General features: G+C 47.0%; 1 long non-coding RNA gene across 1 annotated transcript; it reads left to right on the top strand.

Annotated features, from left to right (window-relative positions):
- The first annotated feature begins 129 nt into the window (after positions 1-129).
- LOC121047654 lies at positions 130-4,596 on the top strand. The gene is made up of 2 exons (XR_005798640.2): positions 130-655; positions 1,433-4,596. It is a non-coding gene; the product is annotated as an uncharacterized LOC121047654 (long non-coding RNA).
- The last annotated feature ends 8,704 nt before the right edge of the window (positions 4,597-13,300 follow it).

Genomic DNA, 13,300 nt, shown 5'->3' with positions numbered 1-13,300 from the left:
GAGTGGATTTATACTGTCTTTGGCTAATTTGTGGCCACAACTTCTGTATTCCCGGGATTCGCCATAGAAGAGACCAACAATATTTCAACAAATTTTAACTGTTACTTAAGAGATCCTCCGTAGCACCACGATACACGTAACGTAACAAATTAAACTTTTGGTTGGATTGTCCACCTTCTAAAAACCGAAGCAGCACGAAGTAAGTTTGTTTTCCGAGGATTCTCTACAGGAGGAAGAAAGAATCCATTCCAATCTAGTCATGGCGATCGCCGTGGTGGGCGTTTGTTGTTCCGGCATTGTATAGTTGTGTTGTGGATGCTGTGTAGACAAATGTGTGATGTTCTGTGCGCGTTCTTTCCTACATTCGGTGGTGATTGGTGACAAGCGAAATAACTTGCAGGAATTCGCGTCCGCCTTCTCTGCTATTTTCCTGCGGTGAACCATCATGTGTTCAGCTTGAACATTCTTTCTGTGAAACGGCGTCCATGCTAGCTTATGTCAGATTTATTGAGCTGTAATTTGCTCCGTCGCAAGCCCGAATGAGACTGAATTTTCGTTTGTGCTGAATGTTCGAACGTTTCATACTGACTGCTGTTTGTTATAATATCCCTGCAATGAGGACACTTTGCATGGCATTTAGCCAAATACCGTTCGGGTGATTATTTTGTTTTACAACTTTTAGTTATACCCAAGGACTGCACAAGTGGAATAAGTTCACGAAAAGCAGTAAAATATTTAATATTTTATGTTCAGTTTAACACTCAAGCGACGCGTAAGAGATCACATTTCTAGCACCATTCCGAGTTTGACTGCTTGTTTTATTCAGAGAGGCAGTGTCAACTACTTGGAATGTGTCTTCACCGTGAGAACTCTTGTCAGTGTTCCTGAATGCTGTTCAATTTTAGGATGTGTCATACTTGGGAGTAATTAAGTGTACACTTTTTTTATCAGCCACATGCAACAGATAATGTTCACGGGTCTCTCTGCTGACTTTATGCGTAACATTAGGTCACTCTTACAAGCATGGAAAATGTTTCGTGTGTATGTTTATACGGCGGGAAGTTAGTCAGCCCCAGTGGATCTTGCGTGACCACTGTATACGAGTAATTTAGCCAATGCAGTACCACCGCTAGCCTGGAGTCTTTAACATGCATCCCACAGTAACGATATATGACTGCACGCCGGTACAATGCTCATCCAGTTCTAAAGAGACGGGTGGGGATTGAACACAGGATTACCGGGTTCTGCAGTGCGAGCTTTCGCTACACATGCTTCGAGCTGCAATGTGGTAATGCACTCGGCCACCGATCCTTCCGTGCATGCACAAACGTAAAGAGGATTTCTGAACTTGCGCGAGCCTGCTCCTCATCAAACTTTTTTTAATGCTTGCAAACTCTGATTAATTTATGCTAACTTTTGCTTAATCTTCCAGGCTTTCCTGACCCCCAATGGATTGCTTGCCGGTCGTTCGTCGTTACGCTGGTGGAAGCACACAGGGGAAGCTCACAGAGCGTTTATACTGCGTGGCGTGGCCATCCAATCGATCGTTTTCAAATTGTGTTGTGGTTTTGCGGAATCTGTTCCTCAATTGAGGTCATGAGAGAAGTCCTGAAACTTTCTTCTGTGCCCCAAATGCTTACTGAAATAGTAAACTTTGTAGTACGTCCTTGTTGGCATCTATAAAGCCTTTTTCAGCTTGGTACCCTTCCGTTATTGGTGTCCGGCATTGTCTGAAGAACACATAGATTTGCCTCATATATTTTACCCAGAGCAGTAGCTTTTTGTGTCCCAGGTGCGACAATGCTAGAAATCGGTAGGTTGGTCCAGGGAATTTAAAATCTGTATTACTGAATAGTGTAAAGGTATCTTTTGCGATACGCTGTTGTACTATTTATCAGTTCAGCAGACGTTGGACTAAGTGTAAGGCTCAAAGCAATCTTAAAGCCAGAAGTTGTCCGTCCTGGTTCGGCTTTCGACCTCCAGGCTTCAAGAAAACAGCATAAGATGTTTATCAGCAGCAAGCACACAGTCCGTCTGTACTGAAAATCAGCGCTCGTACGTGATATGTGCCACGTGGTCATTTTGAAAAGGGGCTGCCATTTTTGGCCGCAAAAGCCAACTGCTATACAGACATTGCACGACTTACTGCAGTTCTTGCAATAAACCGTAACCATTCATCCGTGTACGAAGTGTGGCAAGAAAAACTCTCCTCGTAAAAGGCTTGGCTCTCTTACGAGGAGGCACGGAGCATGGAGCACTCGGAGGCCGGGCATTATGAAGACATGCCCTGCTGTTCTCGCTGCTGCCGACCACGCACATTTTCCGTGTAGTCGTCACCATCTTGAACCGTGGAACTTCCAGTACGGGGGAAAACATTGTTTTGCCCTTGCCGCATAACTGGCAGGTGTTTCCGTTTTTCTGACGGTTGTCAGTCCTTGCTTTGCTTTTACATTTTTTCGGGGTTGTTCCGGGTTGTAACTTGTAGTGTCTCGAATTTTTCGCGTCACGTACCGGACGTGTGAACTACGTCGCCGGAGACGAGTAAACAAAAAACGCCTACAGTAAACAAGCTATGAGAAATCCTCGATGGAAAGCCCTAACGAGCGGATTTCGTGCCCGTTTTTCTCCGACAGAGCCATACGGCGTGTTCTTCCATCCGGCGAACCGCCCCTTCCGCACCGAAGGCTACGCCGGTCCGCTGCGGCTCGCACCCGAGCTCCCAGCGGGCCGCAGGGGGCGGGTGCCACGCCTCCGCGAGGAAGGCAAGCACCGGTGCCCCTTCTGCCCCTACTCCACCAACGACAGGACCCGCTTCGCCTGTCATGAGAGGACCCACACTGGGGAGCGGCCCTTTGTGTGCTCCACGTGCGGGAAGGGCTTCGCGCAGAAGGGGGACCTCAACATCCACCAGAGGATCCACATGCGCGTGGAGCCGTTCGTGTGCCGGACGTGCGGAAGGGACTTTGTGCACAAGCGGAGCTACAAGAGACACAAGGTGCTCTTGCGTCACTGATGTGGTGGGGTGTCACGAGTGAGCCAAGGGTGCGTCGCCAAGGTGCCCGGAATGAGTCTTTAACTGTGCGTTCAGCATTCGTTTTGAAGCGGCGACAAACGACATCACAGGGGACGGCGTTTGTGTGGTCGTACGTCGCGGTCCCGGCGGTTGGCCATAGACGTTCCGGCGAGAGGCGTGGGCAAACAGAAGTATTGCCGTCGTCGCGGCATCCCAGCTTGTGGCTGTCGAAACGTCCGCAGACTGCGAAGCTAAGAAGGGACCTGCGTTAGAACGTCTGTCTGCCACTGCCGGGATTACGGCAGACGGCAGCGCAACGCTTCTACGACGTCGTCGGGTCAAGGGACCTCGTTTGAGGTCGGCTGCTAAACACATCGGTCAAAAATGCGTTCCAGGTACCAAAACATTTTTTAGATGTTCCTCCTCCGTCTTGCGAGTTGCATGAAGGCAGACACCGTAGTGTCTGGCGCTCCGCCATTCTCCATCGAAGTTGCCCTTTTGGTATGGATGATTGCGAAGGTTTACAAGCAAGGCGGTAATTTTCTTGCATTGTGTCGTCTGCCACTTCTGGAAACTCTTCGGGCATTTGTTGGGTGCCACGGACGGTATGGCGTGCCATTCTCCGCCGTTTTTGTGCTCTCTCGTGATTGTACTTTGGGGTACCACAATGGAAAGGGTACAAGTGAGTGCCCCCATTTTGTGTGCTTTGTGCCAGCAGTGGGAACGGGTTCTCAAACCAGGGGGTCACTGTTCAGTGCTTAATAATCTTAGGTTTACCTGGTTGTAGTGGGTGGCAGGTCAATTTTATCGTACCTCCTGACAAACACGGACGACTTAGTCAAGAAGCGAGAATGCAGGTCGTCTATATCTTGTGTTGGCAAAGGTGGACACCATATTTCAAGATGTGGTTCAAAGGGCATGCTCCGAACAAACTCATTTGTCACGTGACAAGAATGACAGTCTTGACAGTATGGAACGCAGGCTGTGAAAGCAAAGTGAAGGCTTAATGTTGGCATGTGTTCTACGTCGACTAGTTCAACTATGGCCCAGTAGTGAAGACTTCTGGACGAAAACTCTAAAATATGTGGAATTGTCAACTGCTATCTGAAACAATTAAACATTTTTAGTTACTTTTGTATTGAGAAACTGAGCACTAGTGATCAATTAAAATGGCGTTCCCTCCCTCAAGAAGTAAAGTCAGCGTTAATTTGGAACACTACTATACTCTTCCAGAAACAGGATTTTCTGCCTGCATTGCATGGAAACAAGCTGCAACAACATTCTTTTCTTACCAGTTTCTGTAGTTCATTCCCTTCTAATACTTTTTTTTTTTCACTCCAGGTTGTAATGTCAATGTTTAAATATTAATGAAATTTACCCACACTGGCAGAGAATGACTTAAAATAAATTAAAAATTAGTGAACAGTACTGCGAACATGAATGAAGAAAGACCGATGTCCTTTCATCTCATTTTTATAGCATGCATGTTTTTTTTGTGTGGGAAAGGAGGGCATTTTATGCTATTTCTACTATGTATTTGTTTCCTTGTTTGTCTAAATAAAAGTCATTGTCAGCGAGGCATATTTCCCTGGCTGCATCAGAACTTGCCATTATATGCTGCAACACTCACAATGTTGCCACAGAAAGCCAAAAAGAAAACTGGCGATTCCCAGCACCAAAATCAATACAACAGAACAGGTGATACACATCCACAGTGGCCTTGCTTCTTGAAGCAAAAAAAAAAAGAAGCAAATTAGACGTTTAAGCTTAGACAGCGCAAGGTCTAATAAGCCTTTGAGGTGTGGCGACACTGCTTTACGCTGCAGATGAGAGATTTAACTAGTACAATACCACTGCGAGCCTCTGGTCCTTACCATGCACCACGCAGTAGTGACACATGAATGCACGCCGGTACGATGCTTGTCTAGATCGAAACGGGCAGGGGCAGGAATTGAGCCTGGGTTCTGCAGCACAAGCTTTAGTTTCACATGTTCCAAACCTCCCTAACTTCTTCGCACAGGCTGCACGCTAATCTAGGGACCCGGAGCAAGGGGTTGTACGGTACCACAACATACTGCATGAGGCTTATCGAATTTCGCTCCATTTGTAACGAGCTAAAGGGACAAACATTTTTTCACGACAAAGGAGTCCCTGAAAAGTGGGTGTCGACGCACCCAGGCGAAGTACACCCGGCAAAGACCCCTTGCGTCGAAAAACATACGTCGTTTTGCAATCGAGCTACGTCACGGCCAAACAAAGCCGGCTCGGACGACATTTCGCCGACGCGCGGTTGAGGCAGAACAGGCCGTATATAGAGAGAGTTTGACCATACACTGGGAAGTATAGGAGGCCAATGAGGAGGCGCCATTGGTCAGAAGTGGGCAGGGCGTCTCCACAAGTTCGAATCTGGCGGTGGTCACGAGAAACAAAATAAGTGTGTCGGAGTAACTCTTGGCGCCTGAAAATATGGTGCACGTGATTTTCGATCACGGTCATGCAAAATAAAAATCAAGCAGAACGATCGACGTAATTCGTACGTCAGGCTCCGAGGGCCGGGAATCTGCCACCTGAACGGTCGGACTACATCCGAGCAAAACGGAGTTCGAGCGGCACGTTCGCTTCTTGCGTCTTTTTGCACTCTTTACACCCTTTTACGACCGACCGCCAGGATCGTGACGTCTGACAGCGAGACACTCTGGCTTCTGCGACGTCATTGGTTGCCGCTTGGGGATCGCTTTGGATGCACGGGCAGTACGAAAGAGATGCCCTGCCTTTCTCGTTCTGTCGGGCTACTATTGGCGGCGTGCGCGAACTACGGGGGGCACTTTCCTAGCTATTATCGTCGTCGTTTGTGACATCGCAGGTAGGACAGACCGCGCCGATTTCGGACACCCCCGCTCGTAGGCTCGCTTCATACAACGTTTGGCTACTGCGCGGCAAAGCCTGTTTTACGCATTGTGTTTATTCGGTGAAGCGATAGTTGTAGTAGGACGTTTCACCGAAGTTTGACAACGTGGCATGTGTTGTTGTGCTAAAAACCTTTGGCGCCGAGGTCTTCGAAGTGCTCGGATGGTGGTGTACTGTTCTCTACCCGAGTAGGAAAAGCTGGACGATGAAAATAGAATATCCAGAGCTTTATCCCACTACATCTACCACAGTGAATAGGGCGTATTTTTTTTTTTTTATTGCGATTTGGACGAAATAGGAAAGCGAAATTCGAGCAGCTCTCGCGTGTGTAGTAAGCACTTTAGTGAAAGCAACTCCGTGTATCCTGTTGGTTCCAGTGTGTTCTATCAGGGCTGGCCTCTTATTGGCTCTAAGTCGGTTCCTTTTTTGAATTTTGTAAACCAGTAAACAAACATTTCCTCGAAATAACTGGCAGGTAGTAAAAATTGGGTAGAACAAATTATCAATCGCCTGAATTTGCCGAGCCATTTCCGAAGATATTAAAATTTCTGCTTTTCTTTGAGAGAAAGTCGCGATGTGACAAACTTCTTTACTACGTATTCGATGCAGGAGAAGCTAAGCGTCAGCTGGTGATGGGCGTTTGCTTGTCGGCAACTGTCAAGTCACTTGGATAGAACCATCGGTATTGGCAAGCTCATGTGGCTGAAACAAGTGTGCGGTGCCTTGCAACATAACTGTGTGTGCGTGCACAGCTAAGAAGACAGAGCATCGTTTATCCTGATGAGTGCAAATTCTTTTTCTACAGCAGCCTCCACAGATCCGAAAAAACAAGAATCAAAGCGTCTGTGATTACCCCCAATGCACGCCGCGCGAGCTGTAATGTGAAGCTCCAGGCTCGTTTTTGAACATTTGAAATATTTTTTTAATATAAAGAGCAACTTTGAGGTATATTCATTAAAAAGGTCACTCACAAAAACGTCATACACGTTTTTTAATAAACCATTTTTAATCGGCATAGATACAAACTAACATAGTCCCTCCATGCCTTGACATAGCACATCGTCTGCTCGCATCCTACCACCTCCGTCACAAGAGGGTGCCCGCGAGGTGGCGTCACCAATAGGTGGCGAGTGCACAAGACACATGCAATATCCTGCGTTTGTCAACACTGAGGCCAAAGGGTACTTCACGGCACACGAGGACGTCCCAAAAGAAGTCGACTTTATTCGTGTCGTTTTTCGGAGTTCCGTCGCGAGACGCCTCGGAGTTCTGTTTTGAGGGCGCTCGGTTACACTGGAAGCCTCGTGGGACGTCAAGGAAAAGCCCCGAAAAAGGGAAACGTTGCAGCAATCAGGCTGGTCACATGGAATTTAGACTACAACCATGAGCGAAAAATTTAAACGCTAGTTAAAAGATGCACGTATGGGTCGCACGTGAACACATGCGTGGTATCGGCACATCTACGACACTTGGAACAGCAGGGGCATAACTGATGGTGGTACTGGGACTGTGTCGTTGAAACAGTGAAAGTAGGATAATGGTGCGCGACAGAAAAATACAAATGGGGAAGGAATGCGAAAATATCTAGCAAAATATGGTTGCCCAGTGTTTGATGAATGAGTAACAAGGGCCTAGATATGTTGCTATCACAGCATGGTGTAGGACTGTCTTCAGTCACGATTCGCAGAGAGAAATCTGCAGTAAAGATGACTCCATGGCCGTATGTGCCGAACGATTGTGTCTCGCCCTCATGGCTCAGAGAATCCCGCATGGCCCAAAGAATAATCCACTTATGGGACCAGCATGTTCACTATCGGTCATCTAGGGCAACAAATTGACGACACTTATAATTTCAGAAACATGACGTCGAGTGGTTTCCTAGCTGCAGAAAACATGGAGTAGTTTAGCCACAAGCACAAGAACAACGGCGACGCCAAGAGAAATCAACAGACGCTACACTGTATTCTTGTATGCTTGATTTTTTTTTTATATAAACGGTCTATCAATTGATTTCATATAATAGTCTGTTTTAATTATCCATTGTACCTATGTCTTAATTAACGATTCAGCACTTGAATTTCAAATGCAGCCCAATAGGTTTGCTACTGTAAAATTTGCATCCAAAATCATTCCCGTTTAACTGCAGAGCAGGTACATGACACTTTCGTGTGACGTTTGGCCATTGTACAGATTGAAAAAAAACAATAGGTCATCTCAACAAGACAAGGCATAAAATCCTTAAAAACAAAGACAGGAAAGCATAGTTGAAGAACAGACGACACACAGACATACCCTCAGCAAATCTGATACGGGCCAAAAGCGGTTACCATTTGTTTACCCAAAACATTAACAGCAACACTACCCTACAGTTCTAAAAATACAATATAAAAATGGTATCTTTTATGGTGAACGAACCCCATGCCGTTATTAGATTGACTCAGTTGCGGAACTCTGCCCAGCAGCGGGGCTACTTCAACGCCTACGAGGTGGTGCACACTCCGCATTAGGGGTCAATGCCATCAATGGTCGGCTACCCTTCTTTATGATTTTGGGTGACAAACCTTTTTGAAATGCTAAAACACAGAGCTAATGATACGCGGTTTTCGTCCATAGCAACAGCTATACTTCATTTCAGTTGAAGTCCAGATGCAGCCGACACTACGAGGCAGCGGGACCAATCAAGTGGCGTCAAAAGCACCAGTCACCAGGCCCCTTCTGTTTACGATTGGTAAGGCGATGATAGAACACGTGCAGAAACACAACGAACACCACGACAGTGCGCTTTCGACGCGGTCCGATTAGTTCCATCGTCCACATCTGGATTTTCACCAGACGAAGTATAGCAGATGGATTAAATGCCCCTTCCCCATGGTGTAAAGCATGGAGAAGGGGGGTGCTTTGTCCAGCTTGTTTCCCACAAAGCTCGGTGTTTACCCAAATCAAGACCAGCAGGTTGGACCTTTTACATTGTCTTCCTCGACCGAGCACAAGACAGAATTTGGACAGGAGGGCTTCGCTGGCGTTTGGCCGGGACCCGTCCTCGAAAGGCTCCCCACCAACTGGACATGAGCCTCAGCTCAACAGTGACGCGGCGTTCGGCCACGTCGGCCGAGCGCGGCTTAAGAAACACAACCGAGTGATGTGCGTCGTTTTTCCTTTTTCGGGCTTTGTCCACGGCTTAGCCGCTAGCGGTGCACCGGTCGGATCTTCTCCCTGGACAGCCTGTATTACGGGGAGTTTCCAACTGCTCAACTGGGGTCACGTGGTCTACGGGCCGTGACCCCGGTCGAGCCTGCCACAGGCCAAAGTACCACGTAGAAGAGGAACTTTATTTCGTCGTCATCTACCCGCTGGCCGCAAAGGCAAGCTGGTAGGTGGCGGGATGCTCCATACCACAGATACGAGCTGCGAGAGGACGGCAATTGCGTAGCCAGTCTGCAAACGTCTCCGCCTTTCCGCGCGGTTTCCTCCTTGCCACGAGACAACGCAGTGCACGCGTACGGTTTGAGTTGGACCTTGTCTACAATCTAGGCTCTCCACTCCTCCCAAATAGGGAGTATTCACCAGCAGCCACAGCTGCGTGCGCAACTGCCGTGCGAGTGCCGACGACGAGCTTCTGGTTCTTTTGCAAAGTGCATTCCACGCCATCGAGATTGCCGGTCTCAGCAGCCTACTAATGCGAGCTCGTACCGAGCATGCACTCTAAACGGCGTGCTCAGCTTCGGCGTCCGGTGAATACCCCCCCATAGCAACGTCGCCATACGTCTCGCCGGCCCGCGGGTGCGCGCTCTGCCGGGGTCTGCCCGCCTCTCAGTGGAGCTTCTGGTGCCGTACAAAGCTCTTCTTGTGCGTGAACTCCCTCCCGCACACGTGGCACCTGTAGGGCTCCTCTCGGAAGTGGATCCTCCGGTGGATGCCCAGGTCCCCTTTCTGGGAAAACGCCTTGCCGCACACCTGGCACCGGTAGGGGCGCTCCCCGGTGTGGATTCTCTCGTGGCGCGCCACCCGGGACTGGTACCGGTTGAAGTAGGCGCAGAAGCGGCAGCGGTGCAGGCCCTCCTTGTGCGGGTGCACCGCCGCTCGGTGGCTCTCCAGGAGCACCCGGGAGGGCAGCGCGGCACCACAGTCCTCGCAGAAGTGGGTAACACCGGCCGGATGGGAAGCCGTTCTGTCCTGAGCCGCTGGGGAAGACGGGTCGGAAATTGGTTTGAGTCGCTCTTGGCGTCGGACGACGAAACTTACACCCAGTTCACACATCTGTATTTGAGTACGATCTACGGCATGGCAACCGCTTACGACGGGGAAGCGCACTGGCGCCATCTATCGAGTAGCTCTGGAACCCTTCCTAACTGCATATAACTGTAGACGTTTGCAAATATGGCCTCTTGTTGCTGGTGTGAGGCGTACCCACGGTTTCCAAACTGGCACCCAAGCAAAGCGTTTAACATCCAAGGTGGCCAGACAAGCTCTCGAAGCGCTGCTGGTTGCAAATGTCTATAGGTGGTGCGTGTTAACCAGATTTTTTGGCACCAGAGAATAATCGAGGCAGGTGGTGTCCGTGCCCGTTTGTGGCTGCGACGTCCATGGTTGCGTTCATATTGGAATGCTAACCGCTCTTTCGTAGATGTGCCGGGGACATACAGGCACGCACTACAGCCATCCAAACGACGACATATAACAACAAATATTGTAATTTTGCCATGTGCATGGCTTCCCATCTTCTGTACTGAGGTGGCAGCAACACACAAAAAAACATTAATCTAAAGGAAATTTTTTTTTTTTTTGGGGGGGGGGGGGGGGGGGAGGGGAGTGTGGGGGGAAGGAGGGCAGGGTAAGGAACAATTTTTAAAACACTCGTTTTTAAAGCAATATTGCTGAATTGCATTAGTGCTGCAATGTAGATGTGACTGCACATCTAAATCGGTGTAGTCTTCCACATCATACTTTTTCATTAATTGCACACCATGTTCAAGCTTGAGTTACACCATTAAAAAAAAGTGAGTGCAATAATTCAAAATGAATTACTCCAACACAGTCCTAATTTTCAAGCTGCTATTACAATCAGTTTACAAATTATCTTTTTTTCATTTTTTTTTTTCAAATGATGGTGAAGGCAGTAATGCTCCATGTTTTCATAAAATCTTAAATTTGATACAGTGCATTTTTCCACTCAGCTCAGATTAGCGCTTACACAAATTGGGGATTTCAGCGTAAATTCTCAAACCATGTAACAAAGCCACCCTTTTTTTTTTATGAAGAGTGTATTAAACATTATTTTTAACCTCTGCTTGCACAGTACACCAACCTCCTCCCATGCGCAGGTTTCTCGAACACATCCATCCTGAGACTCCTCTCCTAAACTCACTGGGGCTTCAACATTTTCCATACTCTCACATGGCCATCAAAGGGTTTTCAGACAAACAACAGAGACCATAAACGAAGCTTCCAACCATGCAATACTCTTAACATGGCCTTTCCAGGACCTCTAACCAATGCATGGCAAAAAAAGACATTAAGGACAGTCAATACAAAGTATTGCAAGACATAAACTAGCCAAAATGCACTGCAAGCAAGCTGAAGGTTGCATAAAAGTCTGTAGGCCTCCATAGCACTTGAGGTGCGGTATAAAGCAGGGCATAAATTCACTAATTTGTTGGCACAGGTCTGGCCAGGGCGAGGGAAAGGAAGGCTGGGGAAGTGGAAGCAGATAGACTGCTGGAGAGGAGGAACATCTCCTCTCCAGAAGTCTGCCTGCTTCCTCCTACCCAGCTTTCCTCTCCCTTGTCTTGAAGGCCACCTGCTATAGTGCGGTAAATTACAAATAAAAAGCTATCCTAAGCAGGCTACACTTGTCAGCATAATATTGATGTGGAATGTACGAAGCTCAAAACAGAAATTCCTAGATCATAATCTCTTTTAACTGGTGTTGCGAGAGACAAGGCCAACTGTTCCCATTATTGAAAGTTTGGCAAAAGACTAAAAGATTGCATTGAAGACGCAGTAAACTAAACAGGCATTTTGGAAAGCTCTATTTGTCCAGGAAGGATTCATGGATTCAGACTGAAGAGATTCACCACATGTGCAAAAGTGTCTCGAAGTACAGTGGACGATGAGCATAAAGAGGACTCCAAAAAGATCTGCAAGGTGTTCACTCAATCACAAAAACATACTGGATAAAACAGAAGCCTCGCACACACAAGGTGGTCTTGCCTCAACTAAAATAGGCTGTGCAATGAGAAGTGATCATTCAAATTCGAGTACAACAGCCCCCCCCCCCCCCCCCCCCTTAAACAGACATTTTTAAAACAAAAGTTTGGAACCTATTTTAGTGCTTTAAGGGGGGACACTACCCAGAGAAAGGAACGGCATTTAAAAAGTTTCATTTGTTTACACTGCATAGTCGTTTTACACCGGAGCTGTTAAAGGCTAGATTCCTCAGGATCGTGTCCGGTATGTCGACACAAACCTGCCTGGACAGCTACCGCCATCCATAAGCGACGGCGGCAAGCACACAACCAGCATGGTTTGCACCGTCGCTCGTAGATGGCAGCAACCTTTCCAGCTACAATAGAAGAATGGATAGTTGGGTGCGTTGGTGGGAATTCTTCGTAGGAAACAGCGCGAAAAACAGAAGACGACGAAGAAGCACACAGTGTGTCAAGTACCAGCTCCGCTGGTCTTCCTTCTTCACAAAAATAAAAAAATGAAGAATATTTTTTTTTCTTTTTAAATTGTTTTTGGTGTATTGATGCTAAAGTAAAGGTACGTAGAGATTTGAGTGCCTTGCACAAATTTCTCTCTGTTTTACTTTCTGGCAGAAATTTCACTTTAGGAAAAATATTGTTTGGTAATGGGACAAAAGGAATGGCTCTCATTGCTTTTCCTAACTGGAATTTAATGGGCAATGCAAATGTGACATTGTCGTTTTACTTTCTGGATGTCTTTTATAAACTATATTAAGATTTTGTCGACGATGTAAAAGTAAAAGAAATATATGATTTTTCAGTGCGATGTTAGCATATAATAAATTACTTTTTGAAAACTCTGTGTTCACTGTTGGTCTCCAGGCATTCTTCTGTGTATTTAGCGAAGCAAAATGCTGGGTATAATTAGTTTTCTAACGAAAGTTTTCCTAAACAATGCCAGTGTGTTCTTGATAAAAACACTATAATTTCTTTCATAATTCATGTGCACAGATTGAACTTTACACTGCATTCAGCCTTGCAACCACCAGTATACACTTTAAATTTCATTCATATTAAGCCAAAGGCTCAAAAGTTGTCCCTTCTGGGTAGTGTCCTTCCTTGATCGAGTCTAGGCAATACCACAAAGTTGCAAACTTGGCAACTTTTATGAAAAATCTCCTTTTCTGTTTGTTTT

This window comes from Ixodes scapularis, unplaced genomic scaffold (genome assembly GCF_016920785.2).
Source record: "Ixodes scapularis isolate PalLabHiFi unplaced genomic scaffold, ASM1692078v2 PGA_scaffold4__175_contigs__length_147842914, whole genome shotgun sequence".
In the NCBI taxonomy this organism is placed as follows: Eukaryota; Metazoa; Arthropoda; class Arachnida; order Ixodida; family Ixodidae; genus Ixodes; species Ixodes scapularis.
Note: the sequence above shows the minus strand (reverse complement) of the source record. Positions and strands in the feature narration are given on the sequence as shown.